Source organism: Mirounga leonina, unplaced genomic scaffold (assembly GCF_011800145.1).
Source record: "Mirounga leonina isolate KUSES-001 unplaced genomic scaffold, KU_Mleo_1.0 Mir_82, whole genome shotgun sequence".
Lineage (NCBI taxonomy): Eukaryota > Metazoa > Chordata > Mammalia > Carnivora > Phocidae > Mirounga > Mirounga leonina.
In genome coordinates this window covers 41,632,691-41,655,392 of record NW_023270825.1, presented here as the reverse complement: position 1 = coordinate 41,655,392, position 22,702 = coordinate 41,632,691, and the positions used below count along the sequence as shown (strand labels likewise).

General features: G+C 41.3%; 1 long non-coding RNA gene across 1 annotated transcript; it reads right to left on the bottom strand.

Annotated features, from left to right (window-relative positions):
• Positions 1-3,857: 3,857 nt before the first annotated feature.
• LOC118002164 lies at positions 3,858-21,621 on the bottom strand. Its single transcript, XR_004676970.1, has 6 exons — positions 21,543-21,621; positions 18,870-18,992; positions 18,537-18,665; positions 11,295-11,511; positions 8,202-8,270; positions 3,858-3,916 (listed from the first exon to the last, which is right to left on the bottom strand). It is a non-coding gene; the product is annotated as an uncharacterized LOC118002164 (long non-coding RNA).
• Between the last annotated feature and the right edge of the window lie 1,081 nt (positions 21,622-22,702).

The window sequence follows — 22,702 nt, the reverse complement described above, 5'->3', positions numbered from 1 at the left end:
TTCTTTGTGCCTTTTGATCCTTTCCTCTACCACCTGACATTGCCATGCCAGTTCTGGTACTTCTCCACTTAGTGTGGCCATCACTTTTTCCAAGCTTCTAGGAGCATTCCCAGCACTATATCAGCACAGTCTCTGGGATCTTTTGTGATCTATTAAATCTTATTTCACAAGAGATTATTTCCATTTCAAACTCTCCCTTACTTAATTGTATGTTCTACTCTCCTGAGTCAGCAACTCCAGCAATCAGTCCCAAGCATACTACCTTGGCCATAACTCCTTCTGTGTTTCGTCTCTCCTCCTTACTCGGCCTCGCATATCCCCAGTCAGTCAATGCTGAGATTATTGGTCTGGTTATTAGGAGGGGAGGTGGAGTTCAGGGAGGGAGGTAAGAGGGAGATAGCATGGTCTTTCAAGGCACTTGCATGAGTCAAGTCTTCTGCAGGTTCTCCAGTCAAGGGGTTCCACTGTATTCTGACAAGGAGGAAGACCCCCTTCTGTAGGCTTGCTAGCTTCAGGGAATTTGGGAGTTCCATTTTCAAACATAGATTCCTAGACAGCTCAATCCCAAATCACAGGGTCCACTCTGACCTTGGTGTGAAGTTCCACTACCTTTATGATTAAGTCCTGACCCTGGTCCTCCATCTGTCTACACTTTGGCTGTAAGACATTAGGGTCTACTTAAATGTAAACAAGCTGGCCCTTTAGCTTCTGTGTTTTGCCTCAAATTGGTTTTTAATCACCGGAGCCTGACCTTTTCCTCTCTTCACCTTATCAGTGGCTCTCAACAATAGCCACACAATTCCGTTGTCCTCATAGAACCATTTCTCCCATGCCTCTTACACAATAGAGACACTGCACAAGACAGTGCGTCCCCTTCCACTGGTCTCCCATCCCAATTTACTGCCAGTGGAAGTTCCAACAATTGCACTGTGACCGCATGCTAGGGGCTAGCCATACTACCTACTACCGGTGACAGAGTTATTACTTGTTGGCTGGTGAGCATCCAGCTCCAGAATCTGCATATTTTAGAGTCTGGTTCCTAGAACACTTGTGGCACCAACGATCTTAGATTGGGTTCCCTGGAAACCCCAGGGAATGGGCATAACCTTGGGTGAGGCATTTCCCCAAATTAGACACATCTCTGAGCTGTTAGCCAACGAAATGGCCCGCGGCAGGACGCACAGGTCCTGGACAAGGGCCCTGGGTAGAGCACCACGGCATCCACTATGGACGGTTTAAAGTTTCCACCTGATCTCTGCTGTTTCCCAACCCCACCAACCCCATGTGATAGTAAGGGAGCCCAGTTCCAAGGCAGTATACCCCTCACTGAACTCAGCGTGGCTATATAATACAGCCACTGCCAAGCTTATCAAGGATGTGAGTGCCTCCCTCACCAATGAATCTCTTATTGCTAAAATGAAGACAGTGTCAGTTAGGCTCTCTCAGGGAATGTAGTCAGGTGACCGGTTGTGAATTTATACATCGTAAGTATATCTTAAAATTTGCACATCCTTGAGCCTTCTGACCCCTTCCTCTGTACCAAGGAACTTCTGCATCTCCACTTTGTTTCAGAAACCATTTTCAAATCCAGATGTTAAGGAATGATCCCAGCAAACTCTTAGACTAGCTTTACAAGTACTCGACATAGTATTAAATCCCAAGTCACAGGATAGAATACCCGTATCAATGAATTTAGTCTTCTATTACGCCCCCTCGTCTAAAACCCTCTAGATCTTTTCTACAAGTGTTCTCCCCTTTCCTGAGAGTACCTAAGAGCCAGATCTTACTATTCCTTTGCAGATCTTGTAGAAGCTGAGCTAATAGAAAATTTATCAAGCCAAGGAATCAGTCGTGGAAAACTGAGGCAAGAGCATGGTCACTGGAATTGGGAACAAAGTGGAGAGTTTGTGACAAGAGAAGGTAGAAGTGGGAACTGAAGTTAGCCAGATTTTACCATTCGGGGGAGGAAACATCTAAAATATGTCACCACCTTGAGATGACCTTCTTTCAGTGCTCGCAAAAGCTCACTTCAGTGAATGTTCTCATTAGCCTCGTCCACCGCCTCCCCCCCCCCATGTCTTCTCAGCTATATCACTGAGCAGAAGTCCATTTAGTGTAAATCAAATATGAGATTAGAGCTGGTATAGCAGCAAGAATGATTTCAGATGCTGGGCTAGAGTTCCTTCATCTCCCCCAACTCAGAAGTGAATTGGTTTCCAAGTCAACAAATGGACTGAGCCTAGAGGTGGGTGGCTTAGGGACAGAGAGGCATTATATAGAATGCTTAAAGACCTGGCATGGGAAATAAGATAGAGCCTCCATTTACTTCTCAGCGACTCTACTTAGCACTTGGGTACTTTTGAAGTTATGGAGCTTGCTAAGTTTCAGTTACCCACTCATTTGTAAATTGGGGATGATAATAGCCATCTCAGTGTGTTTCAGTGAGGACTAAGTAAAATGTTACATGTGGAGTACTTAGAAGCATGCCCAATGCATAACTAGTACTCGATAAGTGGCAGCAGTGGTAGCTATTGTTCTTACTATTAGGGATGAAGACAAAGGAGTTGGGGAGCAGAGAACCAAGCTGTTAATTATAAATACTGCCAAGAAAATGGTAATCTCTGGTCAGTGCAACAGGGGAACCCACAGGCCAATGCCTGGGGAGGCTGGGGAGAGTTATAAATGCCCTGGGGACCTGGGCGACCTCAACAGTCCCCTAGCAGATGACAGAGCATGGCAGCAGAGTGGTGAGCACAACATAACCACAAAGCAGATGTCAGGAGTCCCAGAAAGAGCAACTTACATGCCATGAACACTGCTTTCTATAAATTTAAAAATATATGCAAAATTGGCAGGGAAGGGACAGGTGAGTTAGGTAGTTTCATACATGGTGGGATTGTAAATTGATATAATCCATTGGAAAGCAGTCGAGTAATCTATTAACAGTCATAAAATGCTCATGACCCAATAATCCACTTCTGAGAATGTAACCTAAGAAAATATTTCCAAATATGGAAAGATCTCTGTATGTCAAAATTAATTGTGTCATATATCATATCGTTTATAGTAGCAAAACATCAGAAGAAAACTAAATGTTCAACATAAAGAAATAGTTATGTAAATATTCATACCAATTACATGAAATATTATGCATCCACTTAATATATGTATCAAGTATTTGTAATAACATTAAAATAAAATTTTCATGTTAAATAAAAAATAGAATATAAAATGGGTGTGTATATTATGAGGATGAGTATATAAAAAAGAAACAAAAGCTTTAGTAAGAAAAACTACTGAAAGGAAAGTCCACATGTCCTATGAACCTTCTCTCTAAGGCCGCTAGATACATGGCTAACAAAAGGATGCAGGTGAAGGACTTGATGTCCTAAAATTGGAATGGGAAACAGGTCTCTCCTTTTGCCCCAACACCAAAGGCAGGGTAGTGGCTGCATACAGAACTGTCTTAGAAAGGATTCTAAAGCCCTGGGTCTGGCTCAACTAGAAAGAGGATCAAGATTGATTGATAATGTCTGCCATGGGCAAATTTGAGGACAGTGGTAGAAATTGTTCAGAATATTTGACATCCTTGGGTATGATTCCTCTTTCAGATAATAACTACAGCATAAGAAATTTGGGTTACCAAGTGAGGTTGTTGCGGAGGAGATTCCTCCACTGAGAAGAAAGTAGAAGCATTACCATTCAGGAGAGAAGGCTCATTCCAACCCTGAGAATCATGAATTGAAATATTTTAGGCCCTCAATGGGGTTAGCGAGGGAGAAGTTTTGGTGGAACTCGGAGAATTAAGGAGGTTTCAGAGCCGCTCAAAAATCACAACAGCTTACGTGATAGACTTGGCCCACAGGCTATCCAAACGGAACACCATGATTCTGGATTCTTCACTTGGCCCATCATCCTAAAAAGTAGATAAAAGCAATTTCACATGACAGTTCTGAAGAAGCAATTTGCTTGTAAAGATCATGCCTGGAGTCTATCAAATTGCATGTGTATTTGTATATCAGGTTTCACTGCCTCCTGACCAGGCAGTAATCAGTCTGTACACTTGACCCAACCTGAGAGTCTCTGAATGTAAAATGGGGAGCCCTCCAGCATCCCTCAAATTACTCACGTCATTGATATTCTCACCACTCTAGTCAGTATCAAGTTACTCAATTGAGTATAAATTTTTCCCTCTAAGTTCAGTCAAAGGTTAACTTCTTCAAAGGAAACTGTCAAAGCCTGACATCATGTTTGGTTTGCACTAAACATACAAACGTGCTCCCCTCACTAAGTCTTCGGGTCGTGCTGGAAATCAACACACATTTGAGTTCTGAGCAAAAGCAGGCCTGTGGTAGCGTGCTTGGAAAGCGAGGCTCACCCCAGCAGGTAAAACACAACAAACAATGTGGCTTAAAATAATTAGTTCCCATGCTGAGCGATCCATACAGAGTTTTCCTACACCAGGTGCTTGAAGCTTTCTTTTAGATTAAAAAAAAAAAAAATGGACTGAAAGGCATTTAGTCTTGAGATACAGGTTGAAAGAGAAGGCTGGAGCGGCACCTGGGTGGCTCAGTTGGTTAAGCGACTGCCTTTGGCTCAGGTCATGATCCTGGAGTCCCAGGATCGAGTCCCGCATCCGGCTCCCTGCTCGGCAGGGAGTCTGCTTCTCCCTCTGACCCTCCCCCCTCTCATGTGCTCTCTCTCTCATTCTCTCTCTGTCAAATAAATAAATAAAATCTTAAAAAAAAAAAAAAGAAGGCTGGAATTTTCTGGCATATTATAAAGCCGAGCTGAGAAAAGCAAAAGCTGGCCTCTAGCTCTCAGACACACCAAAAGGCCGTATGAAGCCAAAAATTTTCTGTGAATAATTAAGTTTCACTCCATCTGGGTGTCTTTTAGTGGTCTAACCATTTCAGCTGAAAATTCTCTTTTATTTCCCAGTGCTCTCCAGTTAAGAAAGCTTGTTGTGATCTTTGTTACTACAACCAGTGTTTGTTTTGGTACTAAGGACAAATAAAGTTTTGGCAAAAACTTCCCCAGGCCAGGAGCTCTTGGGGAATGTTAGCTTTTGCCCATTGAGCTTATTTGCCAGAAACATTTGGATGAACGGGACAGCCAAAGCAGCCAGCAGTATTTTTGCCTCATGACTGATTTTAACCAAAAGCTGTCAGGACCAAACACACTCAGAATTAGAACATGAAGTGCAAATACACCTGGAGAATTGTAACGACCGAAATATACCTCAGGTTTCTAGAAGATACTTATTGTCAGGGCAATGATGTAAGTTAAATTTCAGGTTCCCCGTGAAAACAAAGTCTCAAGGCCCTTTTTGCTTTTACTGTTTACAAAGTAGGCATCTCTGATGGCAAGGAGTGCTGTTCCTTGATGCGTCCCAACCTAGGTCTATTTTATGACTATGTTGAGAATTGCTAGCTTCCAAACATGCTTATTATCCAGAAAAAGAATTAAACTAGGTCATGCTTAATTTAATAGAGTTTAGGAGTCCTGATGCCCATTCAGTTAATTAATATTGGAAAAAGAGTCCAAATATCAGCCATTTCTAAAAGCTCTTCAGCATGATGAACAGAGAAAGATAAGCATTTCATTAGTCCAGTGACCACTTGCATCTAATTTTTTGACAGGTAAGCAATTCCAAATGCCATTACAAGGGCATTCTTGGAATATGGTTCCCAGCTGTCATAAATAGAAATGGCTCTCATGGCTTGTTTTTATTCTAATAACTTAATTCAAATAGATTCCTACTGAATTGACTGCATTTTCATATATGAAAATATTTAGCAACAATTATGCATCAGATAAATTTCTTGTACTGCCTTACTGCTCAGAGGTTAAAGTATTTAGAATTTCACGTACCAAAACTTGCTCTTGTGGAACTCCTTCTATGATAACAGAAAATCTCAACGAACTTGGAGTAATGGAGCACATTTAAGCTCATACTCCATTCTAATCCATCTGATGCTTGGTTCTAGTTGATTGCCTCCCACAACAAGAGTTTCTAGTTTTAGAATGCTTCCACTCTGAGCAGCATGATACGCCCTTCTAAAAATAACCTATTCCATGTTGGAGAGTTGTAGCTTTAAAAAAATTTTTTTATGTACATTGAGAGTGCCTGGGTGGCTCAGTTGGTTAAGTGTCTGCCTTTGGCCCAGGTCATGATCCCAGGGTCCTGGGATCGAGTCCAACATCAGGCTCCCTGCTCAGCGGGGATCCATGCTTCTCCCTCTCCCTCTGCCCCTCCGTCATGGTCTCTCTCTCTCTCATGCTCTCTCTCTCCAATAAATAAGTCAAATCTTTAAAATTTTTTCTTTTACAGACATTAAATCCAAACCTTCTTCCTTATAATTTCCATCAATTCCTCTATGCACTGTCTTCTGGAATCACACTGAAATTCCCCTTTCCCAGGATGATCATCCACAGTATCTTTCCTCATAGTTTCTCTTTTCAAGACCCCCTACTCCCATACCTCTCTTTCGGTTCAAACCCCAGCTTCCCTACCCCCTTAGCTGGCTGACCTTGGTAGGAGAGCTGGTGTCATTTTAAGTAACAGATTGCTTATCAATTTTTTCAAGTGGGAACCGTAATACCAACAACTTGCAGGATAGTCATTAAGGACTAAATAAAGTATCAAATGCAGTATATGCCCAATAAATGTTGATTTTCCCTTCCCATCTTCAAGTGAGTCGCCCATAACCAAATGAGATGAGATACAGTGTTTGGGGTGCTGTCTTTCTATTCCCGTCACAGATCGATGCCTTCACTGAGGGCTGGTGTTTTCTGAGCTGTGTCACGCTGATGACAATGTTGTGTGTTAGGGACCGACTGGTGTCCCTCCAAAGTTCATGTTAAAGTCCTCACCCCTAGTGTGACTATGTTTGTAGAGGTCACTAAGGATAAATGAGGTCATGGGGGCCCTGATGGGATAGGATTGGTATCTTTATGAGGAGAGGAAAAGAGACTAGCTCTTTCTCTCTGTGCCTCAGAGAAAAGTGATGTGAGGCTGCAGCGGAAAGGTGGACATCTGCGAGCCGCCAAGAGAAGCCCCACCGGCAACTGAGTTGGCTGTTATCTTGATGGTGGACTTCTAGCCTCGAAAGCTGTGAGAAAAATAAATGTCTGTCATTGAAGCCCCACACTCTGAGGTGTTTTGTGATGCAGCCTCAGCAGACTAATAGAGGTCATCTGTGGTCAGTCCAAATGTCTACATTGTCCCCCTTCGTATGAGGCTGTGAAGCCATGTCTACTTAACAAACCCGAAGCATCATGAGAGACAGAGAGATGGAGAGACTTGCTCTTTTTTTTTTTTTAAAGATTTTATTTATTTATTTGAGACAGAGAGAATGAGAGACAGAGAGCATGAGAGGGAGGAGGGTCAGAGGGAGAAGCAGACTCCCCGCCGAGCAGGGAGCCCGATGTGGGACTCGATCCCGGGACTCCAGGATCATGACCTGAGCCGAAGGCAGTCGCCCAACCAACTGAGCCACCCAGGCGCCCCGAGACTTGCTCTTTGAGAAGGCAAGTGCTCAACACCACCTTTTAAAGCTTCATGAATAACTCTTTCAGTCAATGTAACAGAATCTTACCCAGTGTCTGTGTCAGCTTATCTGGTTATAGTTGGCAGAATGACACGATTATGAAAATTTGGAATCGTATTGGCTCATCTCTAGGCTTCTGAAACCTCTTTAACGCTTCCTCTTTTTTTGTTTCTCTCAAGAATAATAATAATAGCAACCACGGCTAAGCATCATGTTAAGTGTTTTGGGTGGATTAACTGACTTAATCTTTTTGTGCCTCAGTTTTCTCACCTATAAAATGTGGATGATAATAATAATCCCTGTCTTATAAGGTTGCTATACAGATTAAGTCACTTAGCCAAAGTCACATAACTAATAAGTGGGAGAGGCCAGATGCCAGCTCGTTAGAGGACCTTGAGCAAGTTACTTGACCTCTTTGTGCCTCAGTCTCCTTATCTATAAAATGAGGACAACAACAGTACCTACCACATAGGGCAAGTACGAGGATTAAATTACTTAATACGTGTGAAGTGCTTAGAGTGTGCACTCTGACCTATAAATTGCCAAATTCGGGCCTGGCTCAAGGCCTAGGCTAGAACCATCAGCTACCTGAGGGCAGGGAACTTTTTGTCTTATTCACTGCTCTTTTCCCTGCTCCCGGTGTCTTACCTGACACGCAACAGTCATTCCCTGGATGTTTGTTCAATCAGTCAAAGGCAGGTACCAAGTAGTTAAAAGCTGTAGAAGAAAGGTTACAAATAGGAAAACAGAAACTGAGAAGGGGCTTGACATTCCTTTTATCTCCACCTAATATGCCTCCAGATTTCTCATTTCTTATGTTCTCTCTGTGGGCCGAAGGGTGTTTCTGAGAAATCCCTCCCTCGCTGGAGAAGGACAGTAAGTGGCCCAGCCGTGTACTCCATGCCTTCCCCAAAACTCCTTTCAATGTGCAACCACACTGCAGTCTTCCCTGTTGAGCTGCAAGTGCTGTGAGGACTGGGGTCTTACTCATTCTGCTTACCCATGGGTCTCCAGGACTCTGCCCATAGAAGTTGCTCAATAAATAGTTGTGAAAGAAATGAGAGAAGGTGGGAGAGGCCAGGATGAGGAAGGAACCTAGAGAGAGAAGGGAAGGAGGGAAATAATACAGGGTCTCTGGGAAGTTCTGTCCAGGAGGAAGTATGCTCTGGTGGGAAAAACAAGGCAAGGAATGATGTAAGAACAGAACAGTTGGTATGTAATTCATCTAGGCTGAGAGACTTGAATTATTGTAAACAGCTACCTGTTCTTTGATATTCACCTCAGTATCATGGGTTTAAGTTCATCATTGCCAATGTTTGATCTCCTTTTCAACCTGACAATGATCGTGTTCCCTGATTCTAGAGAGAGCCAAAAATGCACATGTAGCCTGAAGACTAATGATGCAACACGGTGTAAACTCTGCTCTCCAAGAGGAAAGCCCTAGAGGAGTGCAGAGGTGGAGAGGATGGTTATACACTCAGGAAGTCAAGAGAGTCTCCATGTAGGAGGATGGAAAAGACAGCCCGAGGATTGGCAATGACGGAGAGTGAACAAAGATGAGGACACAGGGACCTCAATGGTCAGCCTCCCAGAGGATAACACCCAAGGACAGCTTGATGATTATGAAAATGAGATAAGGACGTTAAGCATGGCTAACACTGGGCATTACTTTGAGCCAGAAATTGTGCTCAGTGCTTAATGATATATTAACTTCTATTGATATATACTATAACTATATGCAGGTATGTATGTGTATATGTACCATTTACAAGAGGAGCTGTGTCATGGAGGGTGAGCTAATTTGCCTACGATCACTCAGTGTACATGTGGCAGAACCAGGGTATGAGGATATGAGGATATGGACCAGGACCCAGTCTGGCAGACAAAGGAGTACAAATATTGTCCCAGAAGAGTGCAGACCCTGAAGCCAGTTATGTTACAGAATATAAAACTAGAAACTTTAAGGTCTCAGAGATTATACTGGGAAGGTGGGAGGACCAGGAAGAGTTGCTTCCAGAAAATAAGGATGAAGGAATGGATGAAAGGGATGAACGATTCTTGAGTGTCCGTCCATCTGACTTCTCACCCCATGTTCCTTCCACTAAATTCTGACACGGAGACAGAACTACTTGCTAGAAGCCCCCTCCTTCTTTCTAGGTTGGAGGAATTACTCAATTGTATACCCATTTGTCTAGAGAAAGAAAGTAACACAAAGAAAGTAGTGTACAGTTGAGGAGCCACCCAGAGGTGCTATCCTATCACCTTGCTCAGCAGTGACACGCTGCCTCGAATGTGTGTCATGAGAAGTTGTTGGTTCTAGAGCACTCCTAATGAACATCCCAATGTTAGTCTCCATTTCAGCTTCAGCTTCCTGGGGAACCCCACCTTTGTTGCAGGATCTGATCAGATCATCTTTAGAGAAGAGATGATCCAGTGGCTCCTCCACCCATCCACCCCCATTAAAAAGTAGTGCATTTCTAAAGCATGTTCCAGAAGAAATATTTGAGAGCTGGGGGGAAACCTAATCGTTAGCTTATCTCAGAAATATATCTCGCTTCCCTTTATTTCCATATCTCTGGTTCTCACACCTTTTCATCCTATTGCACTTTGAGTTGCTCAAGGGTAGGGCCATCTCTCATACATCTTGTACCAACAGTGTCCTGGAGAGATCATACGTGCTCAATACCAGACTTAATACCTGTCTCTTCTTTTCACTGCCATGAATTCCAAATGCGTTCATGTCTTATTCCTGCCACTGCCAAAAGTGTCTTGTAAATTACATGCTAAAGTGGTTTGGGGAGGAATTGTATGATAATCATTTATGTAAACCTTTAATCACTAGACCCAGACTTTCTATACCACTGGCTTAGAGATCTTGGGATAGCGATTAGGTGTAGTGGTGAATAGTGGCCCTAAACAGATAGGCCATCGTTAAAATTCCCAGAACCTGTGATTGTTACCTTATTTGGAAAAAGGATCTTTGCAGATAATAATAAAGTTAAGTGTCTTGAGATGAGACCATCCTGGATTACCAGGGTGAGCCCTAAATCCAATGACAAGTGTCCTCATAAGAGACAAAAGGGAAGATATAGAGAGACAGAAGAGAAGGAGGTGATGTGATCATGGGAGCAGAGATTGGAGTGATTCAGCTATAAGCCAAGGAATGCCTGGAGCCACACAAAGCTGGAAAAGGCAAGAGATGCAATCTCCTCATAATGTTTCAAGGAAGTGCTGCTCTTGATTTCAGACTCCTGGCTTCTGGAACTATGAGAGAATCAATTTCTGTTGCTGTATGCAACCAAGCTTTGTGGTAATTGGTTACAGCAGCCTAGAAAACTAATACATTGGGTCTGAAAAATGCCACAGGGTGTTGGGACTTGGAATCCTACTCTGGCAACGACCAGCCACCACTTCGCGTCTCCCCCTTTGCAGATGATGGCAGCCGCATGTTCCTAGGTCACTGAGAACACGCACTAAATCTGCCTCAGTGGCTGTAGGGCCCGTGGGCCAGCATTGGCCAACCCAGGGCCTGAAGACAGGCTGGAGCCCCCACACACTCCAGAAGAGGGAAAGAAAGCCTCATTTGGGTGACTTTCCTAACATTTGGAATTGATCATTCAACTGCTCAAAAAAACCCCCAAACCCAAACAAAAAAACTTCAAGAAAAGGCAGGACTATTTGGATAGTGGATCATAAGCCTTGTTGGAACAGAAAGGAATTTTTTAGCAATCACAGACCAACCTTTATTTTAGAGGAGAGAAGCGAGGCGGCCATGTCTTGGTGGCCATGGCCACGTATGGAGTCCGCAGCGTGACGTGGAGTTCAGGCGCCGGAAGTCTAGCCCGGCATTCTTCCACCGCATGGTACTCATGCAGGCACTTGCAACAGCTCTCTGTTTGGTTGTCTTAACATTTCTAAATTACCGAACAGGATTGCTTATCCGTGTATTTCAAGTGATCTATGCAAAGGTAAAATATCCATCTTAATTTCGGAACGAGCTGTGTTTGGGACAGATATTTAGAATTCCAAACCAGGTTGCATCCTGGCGACATTCAGCTAGATGGAAACAGAAGCAAACAAACAAAAGGAAGGCTTTGGAACTGACCTCCGAGCTGCAGGGGGGAAAATGTCTTTGAGGCAGTTAGCCCCAGCAAGGAAGGGCCGTGGTGAAGCCGCGTGTCTACACCCTACACATACATATTCAGACTCTTTGTCAAAAAAGCTCAGTGCTGGAGCATTTCAATTAACAAAGTGGGATGGTTTACCTGATAAAATGCTCCCTGTGTGAGTGTAATTACATATTTATACCCCACAGAGATTTTTTAATTTCTGTTTGGTTTGTTTGCCTTGAAAGTGTTTGTCACTGGAAGTGTTCTTGATGTGCAATTTTAAAGCACTATTGACCAACTGTGTGGCTTGTTTTCATTTTAGATTCATTACAATTTGAAGATGATGATTTTCCCCCTGTCTACACACAATATTGATACTTGCACAAGAAGACAATGCATCAAGGAACAGGAAAAGCATTAAAGGAATACTGTCAAGTACCTGTCTTCTTGTTCTCCCCTAGTAATTCTCTCTTTTTAACCCATCCGAGGCTACTAATTGTATCTAGATGCTTGACAATATGTTTCTTTCTTTGCAAGTTTCCTAGTTTCTGTCTTCTGTCATAAAGTTTTTCCTTCATCCCTCTCCACCATCCCCATCCATAGAGCAAATAAAGCTGAAAGAATGGAGTTCCTTTCTGTGGTTCTCTGCCCCTCCCTTTCCTTATGAATACACAGACACGTAGATATGGATTGCCAATTAACTGGGGTTGCTTTCATTCCATCACTAATCAGCAGAGCCCCTGCTATGTCCTGGGTACCCCTGATAGGCTTTTCGTATACAAAGATAAATCTTAGTCCCAGATCTCATGGATCTATGTGCTCACAGAGAAGCCAGGTGTGGAGAGAAGCAATTACAGCCTCGTATAGCAAGTGCTGTAACCAAGGTATGCACGAAATACAGTGGTGGCTTTGTGGACCTAGAAATTAATTCTGCCCAAGGCAGGCTTCATGGAGGAGGAGGTGGCTCTTAAGAGATCACCCCACAGACATGAGAGCTTACCAATTGCTCAGACCAGTGATAAAGCCCTGAAGAAGACCAACATGGTCCTTGAATTCATTCTCCTGGGAGGGAGCAGACATTAAGGAAGAGAACAAACAAAGAAGATAATTGCAGATTGTGATAAGTGCTGTGTAGGGAATAATGATGGAGACATAGGGAAGGAAGCTCCTTTACATGGGCTGGTAAGGGAAGGCCTCTTTGAGGCAGTGTTTGAATTAAGACCTGAAGGAGGAAGGATGGCAAGGAGCTATTCACATGCAAAGCCAAGGGAAGAGCAAGTACCAGGCCCAGGAAGAGGCTGGAACAAGCAAGAAGCATTGAGGAGGTAGGTCTTGTGGGTACAGCAAGGTGGACAAATTGAGGGGCTTAGTTGGAACCAGGTCCCAGAGGGCCATCAAGCCCATGGTAAATGTTAGGATTTTATTCCCAGAAATAGAGATCAAAACCATGATGAGATATCACCTCACACTTATGGAATGGCTATCACCAAAAAGACAAGGGTAACAAGTGTTGGCGAGGATGTGGAGGAAAGGGAACCCTTGTGCGGGGTGGGTGGGAATGCAAATTGGTGCAGCCACTGTGGAAAAGATAGTACTTGGTACCACTGAATGCCCAGCACTGAAGCAGTATGGACCACTGAGTCCAAGACGCATGCCCCCAGTAGCTTTACTGCTTGTCAGCTGAACCTGGCATCCAACCCCAACCCCGAGCTGCAGGATTTTATTCCAGACATGTTCTGAGCGGCTGCTGGAACTCCCACGTTGGTCTGCTCGGTAGTTTCTTTCAGCTGCCTCCTTCCTATTTTCTTTGCCCTTTGTTTATTTCGAATGATTTTTATAATGATTCATAGCACTTCACTTGCCCTTTGGCTGCGATGCTGAACATGTGACTCAGATATTATGGCCAATTACACTATCTTTTGGACCTGACCATACTGACCATATGTGACACAAAGCAGCACCAACTGGAATCTTTTTTTTTTTTTTTTTTAAGATTTATTTATTTGAGAGAGAGAAAGAGAGCGAGTGGGGAGAGGGGCAGAGGGAGAGGGAAAGAGAGGATCTCTAGTGACTCCCTGCTGAGTGTGGAGTTCAACTCAGGATACGATCCCCATGATCCTGAGATCATGACCCAAACTGAAATTAAAAGTTAGACGCCCAACCGACTGAGCCACCCAGGCACCCCAGGACCAACTGGAAGCTTGCCTTAGGAACTGATGGGTGAGCCCTGAAAGAAATAAAGGCTCTCTTCCTTGTAGATCATGAAATGCAAAACTATGGAATTAAGGTTGCTAGTAGACTTCTTTTCCTCCACATGGTCAGAATTTCTGGGCAGCAGGAAAGAATGAGACCAAAAAACAAAAAGAAGAAGAAACGCACAAGTTAAGAGACAAGAGAGACCAGAACAGGACTCATCGTTGAGGTCCTAGATCCAGCAATGCCTACCTTCCAGGTAATATGAGCAGATTTTTTTTGTGTAATCTAATAGAAGTTGGAATTATTTTTATTGCTACCAAAGAGTTGTTAATCAGCTGCTCTCCCTGGCTTCATCCTGCTCTGAGAATCTAGAACAGAAGCAGTTTGCTCATAGGCAGAGAGCATCAGTGGGAAATTTGGAGGTCAGGTTTCAACTGTAGCTGAGAGCCAGGGAGACAAACTCCACACAAAATTATGTCAATTCAGTTTTTGTATTAGGTCTCTGAATTTCTGGCATTCTATATTCACAGGATAACCTCTTTCATCACATCCAGGAGAGCCACATGCAACAGTGCATCCAGGAGACTCCATTTGCTGGCTACTCAGAATATTTGGGCTCTGAGTCACTTCTTAGGATGTCACCATTAAATGCAAGAGTATCAACTGTTTTGAAATAGTTGTGCCAGCTCATAGTAGAGGCTCACTCTCTGGGAGCCACTATATTGAGATTCTGCCACTGACTCTCATTGCGATCTTGAATAAATTACCCTCCGCTGTATGCCCCTTATTCCCATAATTTTCCTAAACTGTTTTTTTTTTTTTAACTTTTAATTTCCCTTCAAATACAGTGAACATGCCATCTGATGTTCCAATAAGCTCACACTGGATACTATGAAGTTGAAGATTTCCTCACTATTCATTGTTTACAGACATAAAAATAATCAACAGAATAAAAACATATGCCAAAGAGGGGCGCCTGGGTGGCTCAGTTGGTTAAGCGACTACCTTTGGCTCAGGTCATGGTCCTGGAGTCCCCGGATCGAGTCCCACATCGGGCTCCCTGCTCGGCAGGGAGTCTGCTTCTCCCTCTGACCCTCCCCACTCTCATGCTCTCTCTCTCTCATTCTCTCTCTCTCAAATAAATAAATAAAATCTTAAAAAAAAAAATATGCCGAAGAGGAGAGAACTTTGCTTTGGGGTGTATTGTGAACCAGACAAGGGGTTCCTTTCATCACATCTTTATACAATGGCCTCAAGATTTAGTTTGAATTTAGATGCTGAGGACTCCTATAGGGCAAGGCCCACTCATATATGAACACTGAAACACAATCTGCTATTTTCCTATTGGTATGCAGGCGATGATGTCATTTTAAATAGGGGCGTGTGAAGTTCAAATGCTTGAGATGTTTGCTGTATAAATCAATAATAATAATAATTGCATATTTATCCACCAGGCTACCTGGAATATAGTCGTGTTATTTTACTCAGCATTCAAGGAAATGCAGGGTTTTCATTTTCTCTCTCTTTTTGGAAGGAAGCATACTGCTGAGACTATTAAGGAAAATGCAAATCTCCTGGCTGTTTGGGAAGGCTCCAAAAGAGCGACAGTGAGCAGTTGTTACCAGCAGTGTTTGGGTGAAAATGTAAAATCTTTGTCTTTAAAAATGTTTGTTTAACTGAGGAGAGTTTACACAGCTTGTAGAGAATTATAGTGGAAGAAATTACATTTCGCTTCCGCCATCATCAGTTTTCTCCACCTGCCAATTGTCCCCCATTGTAGTCTGCTCGGGCATTAGTGATGCTTAAAATGATCAAAGAAATGATCAGAGAGAAATAAAAATACACACAGAACAGTTCTTAGTAAGGTGGGAAAGAATGGATTTAGTTCAAAGTGGGAATTTGCATCCCTCCACACACATTCAGATTAATTTCTTCTAAAATGAATTTGTCGATCAGATGTATATTCTGCTTTCTCCCTGCCCATGGCTAATGAACAAGGCAGGGAACATTTAGAAAGTTCCTAAAACCACTGGCCCTTTGGCAAGTACAGAACTCTGGACCCTGTAAATGCTCAGTAAATATTTGTTCACTAAATTTTTAAAAGGGAATACTTAACCTAAATTAGTGATCAATTAATGATTAATAATCAATTAATGGATTTATTTAAGTTCTTTTTGGAAAAAAACTCTACTTGAAGCAGAGGTAAGGTTATGAATGTCTAGGTTTTTTTGTAACATTTTCCCCCCAGACTTTCAGCCAACCCTAGATAGGGACACCACAAGTAGATGCCAATTAATAATGGGTGAGCCAGAATGTAACAGAATGGCCCCTCTGTTCCGAGTTCCTAGAGTCTAGTCATGATACTCTCATTAACACTCTCTTCCTCTCATATTAATATAGAAGCCATAAATCCCAGGAAAGTGTATCTACTCCTTATCGTACTGAGATGATAATATGTCCAAAGGAAAGATACAAAAATACCACAGCGGTCTGTCAAATTACAGTTTATAAGGCCTCTGTTGGTTCCTAAACCGGACCATGGGATTCATGTGGGGAAGTATTTTTAAAAAGCTCATGATTCATGTCTTCTGCCCATTTCTTGATTGGATTATTTGTTCTTTGGGTGTTGAGTATGATAAGTTCTTTATAGATTTTGGATACTAGCCCTTTATCTGATATGTCATTTGCAAATATCTTCTCCCATTCTGTTGGTTGTCTTTTGGTTTTGTTGACTGTTTCTTTTGCTGTGCACAAGCTTTTTATCTTGATGAAATCCCAATAGTTCATTTTTGCCCTTGCTTCCCTTGCCTTTGGCGATGTTTCTAGGAAGAAGTTGCTGCAGCTGAGGTCGAAGAGGTTGCTGCCTGTGTTCTCCTTTAGGATTTTGATGGATTCCTGTTTCACATTTAGGTCTTTCAACCATTTGGAGTCTATGCACTACTGTGTATTTACCCCAAAGATACAAATGTAGGGATCCAAAGGGGTACGTGCACCCCGATGTTTATAGCAGCAATGTCCACAATAGCCAAACTGTGGAAAGAGCCAAGACGTCCATCGACAGATGAATGGATAAAGAAGATGTGGTATATATAATGGAATATTATGCAGCCATCAAAAGGAATGAGATCTTGCCATTTGCAACGACGTGAATGGAACTGGAGGGTGTTATGCTGAGCGAAATAAGTCAGTCAGAGAAAGACATGTATCATATGACCTCACTGATATGAGGAATTTTTAATCTCAGGAAACAAACTGAGGGTTGCTGGAGTGGGGGTGGGTGGGAGGGATGGGGTGGCTGGATGATAGACACTGGGGAGGATATGTGCTATGGTGAGCGGTGTGAATTGTGCAAGACTGTTGAATCTCAGATCTGTACCTCTGAAACAAATAATGCAATATATGTTAAGAAAAAAAAAAGAAGAAGATAGCAGGAGGGGAAGAATGAAGGGGGGCAAATCGGAGGGGGAGACAAACCAGGAGAGATGATGGACTATGAAAAACAATCTGAGGGTTCTAGAGGGGAGGGGGTGGAAGGATGGGTTAGCCTGGTGATGGGTATTAAAGAGGGCACGTTCTGCACGGAGCACTGGGTGTTATGCACAAACAATGCATTATGGAACACTACATCAAAAACTAATGATGTAATGTATGGTGATTAACATAACAATAAAAATTTTTTTTAAAAAACCCTCATGATTCTTGGGCCAACCCTAAAAAAAAAAAAAAATCTGAGTATGGGTGACAGCTGGGGATCTAATTTTTTTTAAAACTTCTTTTCTTGAGATCGGCCACATCTGGGATCTATTTCTTCACATTTCGACAGTGGGGTCCCTAAGAAGCATCCCAGCACAGGCAACATTTAGATGGGAGATACGGGTGTCTTTGAAGTATACATTTGGTTTCCTGTAAAGTAGATGCTTAGCCGACTGAGAGCCTGATGACAAGATTCTAGATTTCTTTCACTTGACGTTGATGGCTCTGCAATGGCCGGGAAAACAACTGAGTTGTTTTGAAATAAGCACCTTTCTACTCTATCAAGGTCAAACCTTTTACTTGATGTACTTAACTAACCATGTAAAATATTACATCAGCAAGCCTACGAGGCACTTAGAGATATATTCACATTTGCATAATGTCCTCTGTAAGTTAGTCTTTGGTCCTTAAGGGTGTTTAGAATAACTGCATGCAAGAATATACTTAATCCAATCTCATTTTAGCTTTTGCTCTTTTAAGATTTCAAAATTAATAAATCCTCCTGATACTCCAAATTACCATGAGCTTTTATAAGCATAACTTTGTAACTTTAACCCATTTATGAACATACCCCACAGGCAAATGTACTAATGAATAAGAAATAACATTAGAAGTTTAAAAGATGGTCTCTTTATGAAGTAATGTAAGAAAATCCTGTTAGCTGGATCAAGTACAAAAGTGCGATTTCTTAAAAAATAGAAAATCCGTCACAAAATTACATGTAATTACAATAACCAAAGGATAGAAAGTAAGGATAGTTGAAGTACCATGCATTATTTAACTTAGTACATGTTATCGCTTGCTTGCATATGGATGAAAGCAGGAAGAAAGGAACTGACACACTCTCCGCCTGTGGCTACAGAAATCGTGGTATTTGCACCTGACTTCCCGGAATGTGAATTCTTGACCAAAGCTATCAACACACCTGACAGGTAGGCTGTGCTTCCAGCTTCTTCCGTCATTACTTGCCAGCCCCTCTCTGCCTTTACGCCCTTCTCGCTGCCTGCCTCCTTGTAAGGTTACACTACAGAGTAAAGGCCGGCCCAGGTGTCTCCTTCAGAACCAAAAGAAATGCAAAAATCAGCTTGATCAACAAAGGAGACTTCTCCATTGGCAGGGCAGCAAAATTAGGAGCCACACATAGTCATGATAGGCTTGCTTACAAGTGAACCGTCAGCTTTCAAACCATCTTGTAGTGATTTTGTTCACTACAAAAATACCATAACTATCATATTGCCGAAAGGCCTATGACACATACCTCTAGTTTACTGATGAGGACATCCAGACACAGAGGGGACAAATCACTTCCCGATGTCACACAGTCAGTCCCTGCCCAAGATTTGAACTTAGATTTGCCGAGATTCCAGTCTCCTATGGTTTACTGCAATGATATCCAAAAAGAGGATGAAGTATTACCGTAAAGAATTCGAAAGGAATATAGTGAAGAGCAAGAAATGATATTATTAGATATGCTAATGACAGAGCGGATATCCAGCCTGTGGACTGTCAAGGGTCTTGTGACCAAAAAAAAAAAAAAAAAAAAAAAAAAGTCTTGTGACAGAATAGAATATCTAGAGTATTATCTGTGGCTGAGATCGCCAGGAGCAGTCCAGCACCAGGGAAGATGGAGAAAGAGGGATCCAGGGGATGGGTCCAAACTGGAAAAGTGGAGGCTGACTTTTGCAGGCCATTCCTGGAACACTCTCTAATGTTGCTGACAACCTTCCTGGAAAGCACTTTGGCAATCAAAAGGTTGTATCCTTTATGTTTAAGTAAAACTGAAACATGGATAAAAATGTATGTTGAAAAGTTAACTGCAGACTTGTTTATATGGTGAAAAATTAGGAATAGCTTAAATATCCAGCAACTGGAAAGTAGTTAAGTAAATGATGGTAATTTCATGGGATAAAACATTTAATGTCATGGGCAGATGCTTTCTCTATAAAATTGAGTAGAAAAAAACCTGATTCAATAAGATGATCTCCAATGAACTACATTAAAATGTTAATAGTGATTTTATCTCTGAATGGTAGGGCTATGATGGGGTTTAGTTTCTTGCCATTTTTGGTAATTTCCAAATTCTCTAGAATAAGCATGTCTTACTTTTATAATCAGAAACACAATGAACTTTTAAAAATTGACACACTGCGTTCTTTTACTCTGTTGATGGAAAGATAGATTAGCATGATTTAGAGTGCAGGAGCATTTGTAAGGATGTTCACTGTAGCATTATTTGTAAAAGTGAAAATTTAAGAAAACATAAATGTCTACCAGGAGGAAATGGGCAAATAAATTAAGAATAATAATTATTATTATAATCTCTGTTTTTATTGGTAGGTACAATTTACTGGTTCTTACCATGCAGTTCTAAGCACTTGAAGTGTTGTTGTTTTTTTTTTTAGATTTTATTTATTTATTTGAGAGAGAGACAGAGAGAGTATGAGCGTGGGGAGGGGCTAAGGGAGAGGGACAAGTAGACTCCCTGTTGAGCGCAGAGTCCAAGGTGGGGCTCCATCCTAGGACCCCAAGATCACAACCTGAGCCAAAGTCAGATGCTTAACTGACTGAGCCACCCAGGTGCCCCCTTAGCCTTTGTAATCCCCAGCATAACTCTCTGAAATACATACTCTCATTCTACCTGTTTACAGTTGGGATATCACATTCATGTAATATTCATCATATCCAGCTTTGAAGTAATAATGCAGTCTGATGTGCTGACATGGAAAGATGTCCATGATTATTGTTATGCAAGTAAAGAAAATCAAATATTTAGGATGATTAGCTCTCTGTTTTTTAAAAAAGTGTACACAGGCGGTGCCTGGCTGGCTCAGTCAGAGGAGCCTGTGACTCTTGATCTCAGGGTTGTGAGTTTGAGCCCTACATTGGGTGTAGAGATTACTTAAATAAATTTTTAAAAACTTTAAAAAAAATTAAAAAGTGTACACAAAAATGTTTGTAGGCATTTGTACATAGAAAAAGATCTGAAACTGCAAACTAAATTATTGATAGGACTTTCTCCTGGGGAATGAGATTTGAAAGAGATGAAGAGAGATAGTTTCACATTGTACTTCATATACTTCTAAATTTTTATTCTAAAAATAAACATTTACGGGGCGCCTGGGTGGCTCAGTTGGTTGAGCGACTGCCTTCGGCTCAGGTCATGATCCTGGAGTCCCGGGATCGAGTCTCACATCGGGCTCCCTACTCAGCAGGGAGTCTGCTTCTCCCTCTCCCGCTCCCTCCTCTTGTGCTCTCTCTCTCTCAAAATAAAAATAAATAAAATCTTAAAAATAAATAAACATTTACTCTTATAAATAAAATATGATTACAGTTTTAAAAGAACTAAGAAGAATAAAATAACCCTACTTTTACTAATATTTAGGAAAACATAATAAAAGCCAGCTGGAAAAAAAATCCACAAACCACCCAACAGAAGTTGACATGGATAAGCCAAAAGATGCTTGGTGTTGTCTTAGCCAAGATGACATGGATAAAAAAGTGGGATGCTTGTAAGCAAAGTTACTCAGAGAAGAACGATAACTACAAGTTTGGAAGGTACAAAGAGAACAGCTTGGTTAAACAAAGGGTATTTATTAGTAAACAAAGAAAATTAATTTGATGTTGTGAGATAGTCTGTTAACACTTGGGACTTGATCCAGTAAGCAATAGGTAACTACTGTAAGTTCTAAGGCAAAGAAATGACATGGTAGGTCCCAGAATATTAGGGAAATTCATCTTATAGATGAGTCAGATGGCTTGGAAGGAGAAGAGCCCCATAAGTGGTTGGAACTTTTCAAATATCAAGGCATTAGATAATTAGAACCGGGCTAAAAAATGGAGAGGATCTTCAATTTGAAGATCTATATATAACATGTATGTTATAAGGACTGTTCACTATTACTAATAATTTCATTTTGACAGGAACAGTTACCTCCTTCTGCCCATGGGTCTTGTCCCTGTGCTTTAGTCAAATCACCTTTTTTGCACCAAAAAAAAAAAAAGAACAGTTAATAAAACTAAATTCATTTTAAAAATTAAATATGAAATTTAGCTTTATCTAAAAACTTTTGCTTTAAAGCACTGAAATTCACTATTTGTATTTTGCCTTTAACTTCAAAAATAAATTTAAATATTTTAGAAGAAAATAACTCTTGAAAACATATTGAGAAGTAATTTTAATTTTTCAAATTAATTTTAATTTTTCAATGTTTACTTCTGTTTTAATTCATATTTTTGCTAAAAATATACTCAAATTTCATACACGTAAATACAATTACATTTTATTTTCTAACTCTTTAGGTCACCCCTGTTAGTGGAATACAAATTGAATGAAAATCTTGATTACAGCAACATATTTGGTGATTTTGCTAAAATGAACTAAAGAAAATAAATTTTACTAAATATGTACAAAACAACTTATGAAATATGTATATTTTTAATTTGTCACTCATCTAAACATTGCCAGCCCATTAACAATACACCCAGCCATATGCAATTATAATTAAATTCAGTTGTCTTTGACATTTTGCCAACTCTCAGTCACATATACACCAAAGCTTTATTCATATTATTGTGTCATTATGAAGATATTATTTGTCCAGACAAAAGGGATCATATCTTATTCAATAATTTGTAGGCTCAAATTTTCATAACTTCTAAGTGTTTTAGACAGAGGGTATGTGGACCACTATTATTTTACTCTTGCCCTGGGTCCCTCAAATGACAGGAGCAATCTTGGATTCCAGACACATTAAAAAGGAAGATCTAAAATCAGATAAGGGGAACAAAGGAAATGGAGAAGTTAAGGATAACAAAGATTGTGAATCTGGTGGTCACATCAATGAAAAGAGGGAAGTTGGAGAGGGTAACTTGAATCCACCTGTCCTGTGAAAAAGCATGGTAAGCATGAGTAGTTGCAATCAGTCATAAACCTAAAGTCATAAACCGAGTAACTACAAATTCAGAATCAGTACTATCAGTCAGGAATAATGGGAGGATGACCTTGGCATCATCTCTGGGAGGACATGACTTGTATAGCAGTCTCTGATGGGCCATGACGCCATGACTGGAGTGAACAGACGCTCTGTTGAG